The sequence below is a fragment of the Cibotium barometz genome, chromosome 58, assembly GCF_041138505.1.
Source record: "Cibotium barometz isolate CiBa-2024 chromosome 58, ASM4113850v1, whole genome shotgun sequence".
Classification (NCBI taxonomy): domain Eukaryota; kingdom Viridiplantae; phylum Streptophyta; class Polypodiopsida; order Cyatheales; family Cibotiaceae; genus Cibotium; species Cibotium barometz.
The window spans coordinates 11,484,543-11,498,563 of NC_141103.1; the positions used below are offsets into that span (position 1 = coordinate 11,484,543).

At 40.4% G+C, this 14,021-nt stretch overlaps 1 protein-coding gene across 1 annotated transcript in view; it reads right to left on the reverse strand.

Moving 5' to 3' along the window:
* LOC147605899 (uncharacterized) overlaps positions 1 to 14,021 on the reverse strand; it is a 115,809-nt gene that overhangs the window by 45,079 nt on the left and 56,709 nt on the right. The gene's annotated exons all lie outside the window — the stretch shown is intronic.

A 14,021-nucleotide genomic window follows, 5' to 3' on the forward strand; every position in this document is an offset into this window, starting at 1 on the left:
CTTGGCTCGTGTAGTTGGTAAAGGAAAGAGAAAACTCTCAGCTGAGGAAGTAGAAAATAAGAGACAGAAGCTTGAACGAGAAGCCAGGGCAACAAACACACGGAAGCTTCGTGAGGAAAAAGACAGGAAAGATGAAGAGGAGCGAGTAAGGAAGGAGGCAGAGCAGCGAGCAGCTCCGAAGACTCCATCTGCAAAGGCAAAGAAAACTCCAACACCTGCAAAGGCTAAGAAGGGGAAAACCATTCCTAAACGCACAAAACCCCCTTCCGATAACTTCCAAGAGCAGCGACAGAAGTTTAAAAATGACACGCCAGCTTGGACTCGCCACGCGCAAGCACCACCGCCCCCAACAACGCAGAAGAAGCAAAGGTGGAGACCAGGGACAGTTGCCCTTAGAGAAATTCGCAAATATCAAAAGACCTGCACACCAATTATTCCAAAGGCACCTTTTGGGCGTCTCGTCAAAGAGATTATCCACGACCAGCGCCGGGATGTCAATCGTGTGCAAGCGGCGGCACTAGGCGCTCTGCAACAAGGTACCGAGGATATTTTGGTTTCGCTTTTCCAAGACGCAGTTTTGTGCATGGTGCATGCAAAACGTGTCACTTTGAAGCCATCTGATCTTCATCTAGCTAGGCGTATCCGTGGAGAGGAAGCTCTCTTTCACTAGATAGGGGAAGCCTTGTAATGCAGCAAACCGTGTTTTGTAATCTCAATTTGATTAATGAAAAACCATGTCTATTTTCAAAAAAGTTATTTTCTATTGCAAGTGATTGTTGTCTTGTCAAGGTAATTGTAGTCTTTTGCATGTAATTGTTGTCGCTATGTACATTCGACCTCATGTGAACGCTCGTCTGCCACGGCCCGTCCGACTTTGGCTCGACTCGACGGGCCGATTTCTCCCGCGTATGGCCCCAGAAGGGTATATCAGCTGTGCGGGGTGCGCCGGGGCCGAGGGGGGGCCGGTGGTCGCTCCGTGGAGCCCGTGTGCCACGGAGCAACTTTTGGCTGTTTGACCTGGTCAAACAGCCAAAAGTCGCTCCGTGGCACACAGGCTCCACGGAGCGACCACCGGCCCCGGCGCACCCCGCACAGCTGATATACCCTTCTGGGGCCATACGTGGGAGAAATCGGCCCATCGAGTCGAGCCAAAGTCGGACGGGCGGTGGCAGACGAGCGTTCACAAAAATTGATTGAAACATCATAACAGGACACGACAACAACATATAAACACATCAAGAAGATAAAACTTAAAATCAGCTCGAAAAACATCTTGATGTCATTAATTGTTTGATTTTCACAGACGAGCGTTCACAAAAAATTGATTGAAACATCATGACAGGACACGACAACAACATATAAACACATCAAGAAGATAAAACTTAAAATCAGCTCGAAAAACATCTTGATGTCATTAATTGTTTGATTTTCACAGAAGGCAAATGAGTACATTGGATCTAGCCAACTCGCTTGATGAGCTTGGTGAAAGCCTCGTGGGTGAGAGTCTTTACTGATGGTTTGTCACCAATGCGTTCGGCTATCTCTTTGGCATCAGTGATGCCTTGTCCAAGGCTAAGGCCACAAAATCCTAGGAAAGACCCTGCACCTTTATCACCAAAGCTATAGATAGCTGCTTCCCTATTTACAAGAATACATTTATGGGCATTTTGGGCTATAGGGGCTTCAGACAGGATGGCGCTTAGGGCTCTGCACTTCAAAAATTCAGCTTGCGCATCATTTGAAAAGTCATTGTGAACTACGCGAAGCATCTCGGCATTGAAGCTCGGGATGTAGTGCCATAGCGCAGCATCTTTCCCCTCCACCTCCTTTCGTGCTCCACCCTTTCGGCTTGCGAACCAGCCCATTTCTCTTGCGGTCTACAAAGTAGATAGAAGAATGAGTTGACTTCAAAAAATTACAAATTAAGAAGGGAAGAAATTGGGTGTACTACCTCAGTGGCATCATCATGATCCGCAAGGTCTGCATCACTAATATTGATGCTCCCGAGGCTGACGGAATCCGAAATGGCAAGTGGCTTGTGAGGGGCAAAGCTAGTTTCTGGCACACTCTCGTAGAAATCCTTGCACTGGGATATTTGTACAAGAGTCTCTGCCGCAAGGGACTCTATTGAGGCATGATTTTCCGGGAGCGCAAGCACCTTTGTGACATCTGCGGAACTGAAGTCAATGTGGATGTCATCATCTTTGGACGGCTGTTGTGTGTCTCGCATGCTCGCGTACATAGCAATGACTGAGAGAGTTTCATCCTGGTGCAGCCCAAGGACATGGGCGATGTCATCCAAAAATAAGAACTCTACACCTTCTACTATGATGGGGTGTAGAGTTCGCACTTCGAGCTCTGGAACTTCATCCATGACATCGTCCCCTTCGATGTCCCGTTTCACAGCCTCAGCTTGCGGCTCTTCCGCCGGAGTCACAAGTGCAAGAGATGCTTCTTGCAGTGGGGTGACAATCTCCTCCTTTGGGTCAGCTTCCTTGATCAAGAGATAAGGTGTGGCTTTCTTTGGAGGAGTGGCCTTCCTCTTTCCCTTGCTTTTCTCCATTCCCTCTAAGATCAGGAGGGCAAGAGTCATGTCCCACCTCAAAAAACTTGTGCCAATGTTGCCCATTCCAAGACCTACCAGGTTATCTTCTTCCTCCTCCCTTAGATATGCGCTACTAAGGCCTTTGAGGAATCTTGCAAGCCTGAACCTGAAATTTTTGTCCGCTTTGTAGGTATGCTTGATAAGATCCACAGGCACCCAAGTTCCCTCCTCGTCTTCAAAGTTGACACAATATTCAGCCATGTATGTGTCCATGTAGCTAGTGAACGCCCCAAACACGTCATTACATGTATGTGTCCATGTAGCTAGTGAACGCCCCAAACACGTCATTATGGAGTTCGGCGGTGCCTTCCATGTCAATAGATGTCTGAAAGATGGGTGCAAGCTTCTCGATCAAGTGACCGAGGTCAAGCTTGTGCAATTGAGATAGGAGAGCTTGGGCAGGGGTGGCCATGCTTGAGTAGCGAAGAAGGCGAGGGGACCGCAAAGATGCCGAGAGTGAGGAGATGAACTCAAAGTGGCCAAAAGTGACTTATAAAGAGGTCTTTAAAACTTTTTTTATGTTTAAAAACTCACTTAAAACCTCCAAAAAAATAAAAACACGTGACAAAACTTAAAAGTGCACAAAATTGAACGCAAATTGCGAGTAGCCAAAATTGTTTTGAATTAATCTCTCAAAATCTGTTACATAGCTTGCTTGATATGGATACATCTGGGGAAGGGAATGCTTTTACAAAAGTAAGATGCCTCTTTCCTCTTACGTAGAGGTGTGTTATCAATCACAAATGAAAAGTCACCTTTCAGTGCAAACCTAAGGCCTAAGTACTCCCTTAGGTTCACCATATTCCAATCAACATTTACTACGATATCCCACACATCAGCTTGCGTGCTAACATGTACATCAAGCTGTTCTGCATCGTTGATGTCCGAATCGAGTGCTTTCCATTCGCCTCCAGTCAGCTTCCAACATCTGTAAGGAAAGATAATAGAGAGTTGTTGCTTTCCAAGCTGGTACCAAACGACCATCTTCTCCGACACCACCATGCACTTTATCTTGTCACCCTGATGTTGAATAACCTTCAAATCCCACGAAGGTGGCAAAAAGGCACTCATTACTGTGCCTCCCTTTGCAATCCACATTGTAGGAGTCCGGTGAACATCAGCCTCCTTGAACAAAAACACAAACAAATGTAAAGGCATGAAGAACGTGAGAGTCGCACGATGTGACCCATAGGTGCACTTCATTGCATTGCACACATCAATCTCAATCCGACGTCTGGTTAGTGCAACCAAAGTATTGTCGGGCTTTGGCCAATCATGGTCCGTGAGACTTGGTGTAGGGAGCCTCCGTAGAGTCCTAGAACCATCTCTTGACGTGGGTACAATATACTCTGCATGAAAGAAGAAAACTGAGCGCTCTAAAAGCTCTGATGTTGAACAACCAGTATATAGTAGCTTGCCGATTTCAAAGTGGTGCGCCTCAAAGGTTCCAGAAAGGGCCTCTAAAGGCTCCCATTCCACAAATGTCGACGGAAAGATGTCTGCACAGAACATTACAAGAACACACTTGAAAAAATCAAGCTTCCGTAACATGAAATGATATTAGCATGTCTCAGTGCAGCCCATAAAACAAGAAGCACAAATAAAACTTACAATTTGCAGGAAAGCGTTTGTGATTGGCATTGTCAACACGGAGTTGCGATGCCTTGTAGACGTGTTGGATCATCACCTGCTTGCTTCCGTCAGCCCCCTGCTTGAGATCCACTATGCGACCCTTCCAATGGTGTGACTTTAACCCTATGTATCTGCGAGAGACTTTGTGGGCTCCCCTTGTGCTTGGACGCATCGTCACCCACATTCCTTTTGCAAAGGTGCTTGTAACCCACAAGCCAGTGTCGTCTTGTTCGTTGCTGCTGCTAAAGGACTCCACCCTTGAACGAGGTCGGCGACTCATTGTGCTTGGCTAACCGACTAAGCTAAATGCTATGAAGTTGTAGGTGTGTGAGAAGATCTCTGCAACCTAATGCTAGCAGAGCATATAAGCTGGCAAGAGGAGTCAAGAATGTGTATAAGCTAGCAAGAGGAGAGTGAAGAATGTGTGCAAGCAAGAGAGGATGGACTTGATGGGAAAAAAAGGACTGTTTTCCAAGCTTTCCATAGCCAAGAAGATCTCTGCAACCTAATGCTAGCAGAGCATATAAGCTGGCAAGAGGAGTCAAGAATGTGTATAAGCTAGCAAGAGGAGAGTGAAGAATGTGTGCAAGCAAGAGAGGATGGACTTGATGGGGGAAAAAGTGGACTGTTTTCCAAGCTTTCCATAGCCAAGAAGGCACAGAAAGATAGATCTAACTTTAGGAGGGAAGGGGAAGGCAGAATGGGGAGGGAGGAGGCCAAAAAAGATTCTTTTAGTTAGAGAGAGACTCAAAACCGAATTGCTAGTTTTAGAGAGAGAAAGAGGGAGTGGGGAGAGGGAAAAGTAGCTTTAAATGAGGGATAATGATGGGGGGCGTTTCTGGCCCTAGCCCACTTTTTGAGGTGGGGTCATTTATGCCAGTTTGAGCTGTCTTTATTAAAAAAAGGTGGGAAATCTAATTTTATTGAAAGATTTTGCATTTTCAGCCCAATTTCTTTTAAAAAAAAACGTATGATTCAAGTTTGACCCCTACATATTAGGGGCAGGGAAACCCAACATTTTTCTCCACATGGCCTTCTCCCATTGCACCATTCCTTAATGACTGTCATTAGGCTTGGGGCAAATTAAAGGGCCCAAGAAGACCCCAAACAAGTCCTAATGAATCGAGGACGGGGCACTGATTGAGATATCCAAGTCTAGTGGCTCAATACGTGGCCCCCACAGTTGACAAGACAAAAAGTACTTAATGGTCATATCTCGAACACTTTCGAAACCTCGAGTCGTGTGTGTTTGGTAAATGGCATTTTGCATCCATTTTTCTGGTTTCCTTCCATATATAATACTGCATTATTTCCCTCTCAGAAATTCAACGAAGTCACGAGTTTCAACCAATATTATCCCCATGGAAAGACACAACACACAAGGAGGACATGTCATCTATTATCCCCATGGAAAGACACAACACACAAGGAGGAGAAGTCATCTATTATCTCCATGCAATTCATGCATGAGATGAAATCTTACTTAATGGTGTTGGGAAAAAAAGTTCTAAGATACCTAGTAATGTATGCACACTACATGAAGTAATTCAATAGACATAATAACCTTCATTCTAGACTCTCTACTATTGATATATTAATGCAAGCATTCTATGGTGAGACTTATATCATTCAAGATATATCTTGTATCTAATTTTGCACAGAGACTATACCCGTCCGGATCATTAGTAATCTTTCAAGGGACCATAGTTCTCAAGTGGAGGATGAACAATACACTTCCCATTTTAAATTCCTCATTCTCATATGGCATCCAATGCATATCACTTGGATAAGTTTGGCTTTCATATACAAGGCTTAAGTATCATTTAATGAGATAAGGGTTATGCAGCATAGTTAATGGTAAGGAGAAGAAATATATAACTAGGGATGATAAAGTGTTCTATATTATATCACTTGCTTTAGTATCATATTTTTTATCTTGATTCATCCTTAGATGCAAGGGAACTACAAAAATTGTTTGGGGCTAAGGGAAAGATCACTAAGATAAATCAAAGATAACACTTAAAAGTGATTCTTTTGGATTGAAAATGAAACCCTAAGACTCTTTTATAGCTCTATTGTCAAGATGGTGCAGACAGCATCTAAATTCCAACATCTCAATCCCTTCGTCTCCAAGCTTGGAAAAGGTTAGCACAAGAGGTGGTGTAGGGTTGTCAACTGCATCCCTTGCTATTGGTTGGTGGGTAATGATGGTATTTTCATCACTCTCTTCTATGGATTCCAACCAATGACAGTACTACAAAAGAGATATATGTTGATTGTCACAAAACCATGGCAAGATTTACATCACCTTCAATATTAAATCAAACATTTTGAAACTACAAAGTTGGCCTTCAATTTTGTGCAATACTTTGGAACATGTCCATAGACATTGCAATAAAGAAATTGTGTCGGCCTTGTGAATCTCTTTCTAAGAAACTTTTACATTGACCCAATAGTGCATTCTGAACACTAATAATGTCCATAGAAGTAGGAGTTTCACAATGGTTTAGATCTTGGCACTGATATTGGCAAATTTACTACTTTCACTTTCTCTTCCATTCTTTGAGCACTCTTAGTAGCCTTGTAGAAAGTTTAGTACTGTAGAACCAAGAATCCAATTTGCTTCTACCCTTTGAGCACTCTGTGAATAGCCCCATGAAATGTTGGAGGACCATGATCCATTGGTCTTCTAAAAATATTATGCTCTAGTCGAGGTTTTTTTTTTTAATTGATATTCTCACCATTGGTGTAATTTAATTACAATTTGAGCTATAGATTCACCTTCAGTTTGCTTAAGTTGTCTTAAAAGCTCATTGTATGATATTTTGTTAGGTCAAACACTACTACAAGATCTTTAGCCTTCAATAGTCAGTTTCTACGGTACTCCCATCATCAAAATAACCGCCGTTAAAATGATCGTTGAAATAGCCTTCTATATATACAGGTTGAAAAAAGTATCAAAATTTATGTCAATGATAATATCTATATACTAGTCGATAAAAGAATGGAAAAGTATTTCTTATTGTTTGGTGTGATTTTTGAAAAAAGTTCTAGTATTTTTACTTCTCATAGTCCTATAATCAACCTAATTTTTAGTTACTTTTGAAACAAATACAAAGATATATGTAGCAATATTTATAATAAAAAAATTTGATAATATTTTTCTGTTGAAACTTACTTACACTAATGGGTAAAAATACAAGGATATATGTAGCAATATTTACAAGAAATTATGACGAGTGTCTACCAAAGCTTACAGTAATGGTCCCAAACAAGAAAATTATGACAAAAACATATATTACTTGTCAAATAAAAAAGAAATATGATGTTATAGCTCATCATCCACTCTTTCATCCTTTAGATAGATCCATGTCTCTAAATACATCTTTTTCTAGAAAGATCTCTCCATCTGTATCTGTGAGGCTTTAGCTCAAAAATCACAATACAACTCATAGAGAATAGAATTTGCACAAGTTTTTGAGGTAGAAAGAGAACAACTCTGTATATAATCAAGAAATTTCTTACAACAGTTTGATATGAAGCACTCTTGGAAGAAATTTCTTACAACAGTTTGATATGAAGCACTCTTGGAAGAAAGAGCTCGAGCTTCCCGACCACCCTCGAGCTATCTCACTCTCACTCTCACTCTCACTCTCATGACAAACTCGCACTCACACTTACACACGCACTCACACTCGCACTTACAATAGCTTCTTCTTCTTCCGTTTTCTCTAAGTTCCTCTTCTTTTTACGAAAAGCCAAAAGTAGGCCTTTTTTGGGCTTTCTCAAACCGCGTGCCATATTTTTGGTGATGTAGTCCTTTTTTTTGGAAAAGTGTGTTTGAGAAGCCTTCTTCAACATTGGGAAAACGGCCCTTTCTCATGGTGTGCCACTCGCGCCTCGGTGACCCGATGAGGATGCTTAATAGCTCATGTTGAATGTTCCATCCTCCTCTTCGACTTTGTATCTGTTTGTGTGAGACTAAATCTTTGTCCTTGACCTCCGTTTAGGACCTGCAATGTCTCGACACGAAAACTTAGGAGCATTTTTAGCACAAAACCACTCAAAAATCACTTTCGAGTCACCAAACGGATGTGAAATAATGCGAATCACAAAATTTTCACTCAAGAAAAGTTGTTCTATGTACAAAATGGAAAAACTCTCTCATATAAGACTTTTCCTAATTCCACCTCTAACCTAATCAAAACTCACCCACGAAAGTGGCAACTACTTGAAAATAGCCAAAACCAAAAAATTTCATGCAATACAAAATTTTGTCAAAACATGTTAGATGTCCTAACAAAGTATTCTACACACTTTCTATAACATGTATTTCCAAAAAAATAATTATATGAAAGTATGAAGCGTCACAATATGTTTTGGGTGGAGCCTTGTTTATTGTCGTTCATCTGTATCATCCTCTTCTATTTCTGACATTAGAGGTGGTTGTGTTGAAAGGTTATTCTCCTATTTCTTCTTCAAGTTTTGAAGTAGCCATTGTGTTTGCTTCTGGTTCAAGTTCTAGTTGCTCAATTACTATACCTAATTTCACCATTCTTCTAGGTGTTTAACTAGATCAATATCTTCTTCTCGTGCATCTTTAGTGGATTCCTCAACCTCTACTACATCTGATATTTCCATATCTTCAAATATTTTTTTATGTGTGGATGAATTTGGATTATGAACAACCACCTATGATCTCTCGGGTTTGCCTTGAAGATGACCTGTTCACGATGCTCTGTAGCACAAATGTGTCCCTTTAGTCTATCCATATATTTATGGAGTCTACGTAAATAAATCAACTCTTATCTTTGTGCATGGTTACTTATGGTCCTTGAGTCACCACCTTGAACCATTTCACATCAAAAGTGAACATAGAAAACTTTAAGAACCCAACCCCTTGATAATGTCTTGTATCGTTCCACAGCAGCAAACATGCCAACTTCACTATTCAGGTCACTTGCACTTGAATGACTTTCTTGCATGAAATTGGCCTTTACACCATAATCACATGTTGTTCTCTTCTTATCTATTCGCTCCACTCAATAGTGACAATCGCGTGGCCAAAGTGCACCAAATTTGTGATACTAAAAGCAAAAGAAGATCATGAAATTATATGAAAAAGAAGAAATTATACAAGACTATGTCTTATGGTTTCTTGTGTATATATAAAACTCACTTACATGGTAATCACAACCATATGCAAGCTCCTGCGAATCTATGTATGGAAATGCTTGGGTTGTTTGACTCTTTCTAACATTCAAACAATCTCAATCTCTTTCGCTCTTTTTGCTAGGCTATACCTCTTAATCCATTTCTCCATAGCATGTGAGTTCACAATGTAAAAATTTTTGATATTCTCTTGTAATGCCATATCCATTGTTATGTGAAGGCCTTGTCATTCACGCTCTTCCTCCACGAGTTGATCCTCTTCTCGTGTCCTCAGCGATGGCATATCTAGGTTAGATGTACAAAGAATTTTTTTTATACATACAAGAGATTCTTGAACAAGCCTACTGCGCTCAGGATGAGCTCTTTGACAAACAAAACCTTTAAGTGTATCCATACATCTCTCAAGGAAAAACATCCATCAGATATGGACAACCCCTAGTATAGCAACCTCGTTAACCACACAGGAACTAGTAGGTGAAATTGAATGGTTAAAAAACTTGTTGGAAAGAAGTTCTCCGCCATTGTAATTGCTTCGATGGACTTTAGAGGAGATTCTTCCAATGTATTTATTCTAATGTCCTTCCATGATATCCATTGTACCATTGTACCAATCTTATATATTTCCTCTATTGTTATCTCCTCGGTGAGGCAATCCTTAATAGCTATTGGTAGCACAAACTGTAAGATTTTGTGCTAGTCATGAGACTTGAAGATACTAAGCTCTTTATCCGTTGTTGTGAGTGCTCCCTTCAAGCAATACATGCAACCAAGGGGAGTACAAAACTCACTAATGCAATTCCTTGCACGTCGCTAGTCTTCTTTGGCCAAGGCGCAAGGTGCCCTAGGGAGAATCACCCTCCCATCAAGTCTACTCGTCGGTGCCAATAAGTGCTGCTGCATGCAATCCACCTCTTGTAGATCATCCCTTTGTGCCTTACTCTATTTAGCACTTGGGATAGTTCTCCAAAGCATATCGACTATGTTCTTAAATACGTGCATTGGTTCAAGAAGATGATTGACTAGAAGATCACTCTATTATGGGACTAGACAGAAGATGGATAGCTACTTCATTCTGGGGGGTGAACAACTTGGATCCACTTCCCATGCCCTCCTCCAATCACTTGGCTTTAGCACATGAGGAGGCCTCCCTAGAAATCTCTCCCATAACTCATGGTTGTTAGGGAGATACTTTTTGTGGCCCTCATAAGATAACCTTCCTCAAAGATGTTGAGTATCGGTCCTCTAATCTAGACCCACATATAGGGCATGCATTATAACCAGATATTGAAAGCCTTACCAAACATTATAATCATTTTTATGAGATTTGTAAATAATGTGAAATGTACAATACAGAAATTGTCAAAATTATATTTGATCAAGAAATTGTAGAATAACTCACTTACCAGAGTACTCTCCATAGCCATCCCATAATGTGCATAGGTCATCAACGAATGGAGCTAAGTAGATGTCCATGTTATCGACCTTGTACTTCCCTAGAACTATCAAAGAAAGTAGAAGGTGCTCCTTCTTTATCGCTAAAATGCTAGCAGGTTATATTTGACTAGGGAAACGGGCCATGTACTCCATGATGAGCTTCGTAAGATAAATGGATTGACTCCATACATTTCTAGTCCGCGGCCACTGTGACGAGGCTCTTCCCCAAAGTGCACACACTTCTCTTGGATATTCCTCCATGTGGTGGAGAATAAGGGAATGCATGCATAACGTCATCTGTGGATTTGGTCTTCTACAGTGCCAAGTCATTAAAGATACAATGGATTTGCATATAAACATTGTTTGAATGCATGGAATGATAGGGAAGTGTCATAAGAATTTAGCAGAGACCCTTCATCCTTGGACATCTGCCTATATCTCAATGAACCACACTATGCACACTTGTGAAGAGTGGCCTACTCTTGCCAAAAGAGAATACAATTCTTTGGACAAGCATGGTGTGTGTTGTAGTCCATCCCTATGGACTAGTGCAACATTGCTTTTGCTTGTGCAAAGGCATCTCATTGTCTTCTGGTAGAATTTGATTCTTCAATAACCTATGTGATATAACACGATGGGTGTGTCTGTGGAGCGAGCACGAGTTAGCGAGCAAATTGGGTTATTAACAACTTACTAGTGCATGAGCAAGCAAGATTGAGCCAAAAGATGTATGGATATGTACAAATGTAGTAATTAATTATAAAGGAATACTAAACTACCTATATTTACTAACATGAAATAACAAGTTGATCATGAATTGACAAGAAATTTACAAATAACATAACATAAAAAATATACCAATGGTAATATTGAGGCAAGAATAAGTAGCATTATAGTGCTAGTTTTTAGGAGAATTTGAGAACATGGCATTTCATGAAAACTTCAAAAAGTTAAAATTTCTACATGGAGATGCCTATGATGTTGGTATTTCTACCATCACAAAATAGTGCTATACTAGTATTACTAGTCTACCAAAAAGGAGTACAACATAAAAGGATGCAAAGGAACTTTAGCGTAATGTGAAGTGGAAGGGTAGATCCTTATAGCTTTTGTGAGCATGTTCTTCAAAACATGTTGAGCTATTTTTACTTTATGGATGTGCATACTGTTATTCACATCATGCCCAAGTACCATAAAAGACACAAAATATATATGCTTGTAGAAAGATACATCTTCTTGTTGTTTACCCTTTCCATAAATGTATCACATGAACAGAAGAGTTGCTTCTGTATTATCACTTCAAATGGTGGCATCCTCTTCTCTTCAACATTCCTTATTTTTAGATCAAAGAACATTTATAAGACACCAGCCGTGTATTCAAGTCCACCAATAATATCTGCTTTCATATCCAATGCTTGTTGCTGAATCTGTTCAAATGCAGGTTTAGATGTACCTCTTCTATGGCGAAACTTATGGATTTTTTCCTCAAGAATGTCATTGTCTCACTGTGTGAAGTTTTGGATGCTGGGAGATTTTTAAGTGAAATAACAATATCAAAACCTGCATGAATAAGATTTTTTGCTTCCCCAATTTTCAAGGAGGTGCCCTTTGCAATGGGCCATACATCAGGAACACTAGAGAGTGGATGTAAAACTAATGTTTGAATCTCCCATGTATGTCTCATATCAGTATTGCAAAAATAGTACATCTTATCTTTTGTCCATTGTGACCACTGACAGTCACTTGAAAAACAAGGACTGACATCCCCTCCTGGCAACTACACATCACATTTATGAATCTTTTCCCAATGATGGCACTTTACCTTGCTTCCCTTTGGAACTCTCCTAATAGCCCACTTTGTATCATTAATTTCTTTTTCCATTCTACTAGTTTTTTATCTGTATCATGCCCCAAGTCTATCTTTGCATCCTTTGCCTTTATAGAGTCCACTTGGTCTACTATCACAAAGATGAATTCTCGTCTATGACTACAATTAGTAGCATTTTCCTCTTCTCCTTGGTGAAGAGGTCTATTTGCTTAAATAGTCTTCTTCTCCCCCTTGAATTTTATCATGTCTGTAAACATTGGAGTTCCCATCACTACACTAACTATTCTTGAAGTGGCTCCAGGAGATGGGCTGCTCTTTTGCCTTAGCAAAGTTCCATCTATTAGCATATTAAGATCATGTCCACTACCAATATTGTATTTTCCCTCCATGAAAGCTAGTTTTCGAGCGCATCATAGAGGATAATTTTGTGCTTATAACCCTCTCCTCTAGCCAACTCCCATGTTTTGATTCTGATAGATTAGTCATGGGCACCAATGCATTGATTGTGGGATCCCCACCCTGCACACACATAGGATTATTAGCTCTTGACACAATCTCATTTTAAGAAGAAACCATATATCTTACAAACAACAAAAAGCTTTTATGCACCTTTACAAGAAAGTGTCCCCAGTGTCCTACTCCAAAATGCCACCAAATGAGCCAGCTCTATGAAGTTTTGCAATGCTCTTATCTGTTGCTTTACCCACTGGGATCATTAGTAATCTTTGGCTTATAGTTCATAGTTCTCAAGTGGAGGATGAGAAATACGCTTCCCATTTTAAAATAAGCTTTGTGAGACCTCTCCCTTCCTCTCTCTCTTTCTCATGCGCGCGCGTGCGCGCACACACACACACAAAAAAAGGACATCACATAACCATGAGTTCATAAGTGAGAATCGAGGATATTTTATCTTATGTAGCCCACCATTCATGTAAGCAGGAAGTGAAGAAGATGTAGAAGGAAATTAAGGGGTCACAACTCTTGTACATGTGCCTATATAAGGGGCCCAATTTTGTGAGTAATTAAGGTTTATAGTCTTAATTGAACTCATCTTTTTCTTGTTCTTAATGAAGCTTTAATCACTTTTTTAATCACCCAATGTATATCCTGATGATGGCTCACATTCTTTTGTATCCACCATAGCCACGTCTTCCACAACACCAATTTACCCTTATTATGGATATGATAGCCTCATCTCCATCTTACTTGAACCCGTTCATCACAACTAAGCTCCTAAATTACATATTAAACACAAATTAAGATCCCTACTAAAATCTATTTTTCCCTCGTTTTGTAGCCCTTGTGCTTAATCGACTCATCAACAAGCATTTTTAGCTTTTGTACTCCTTG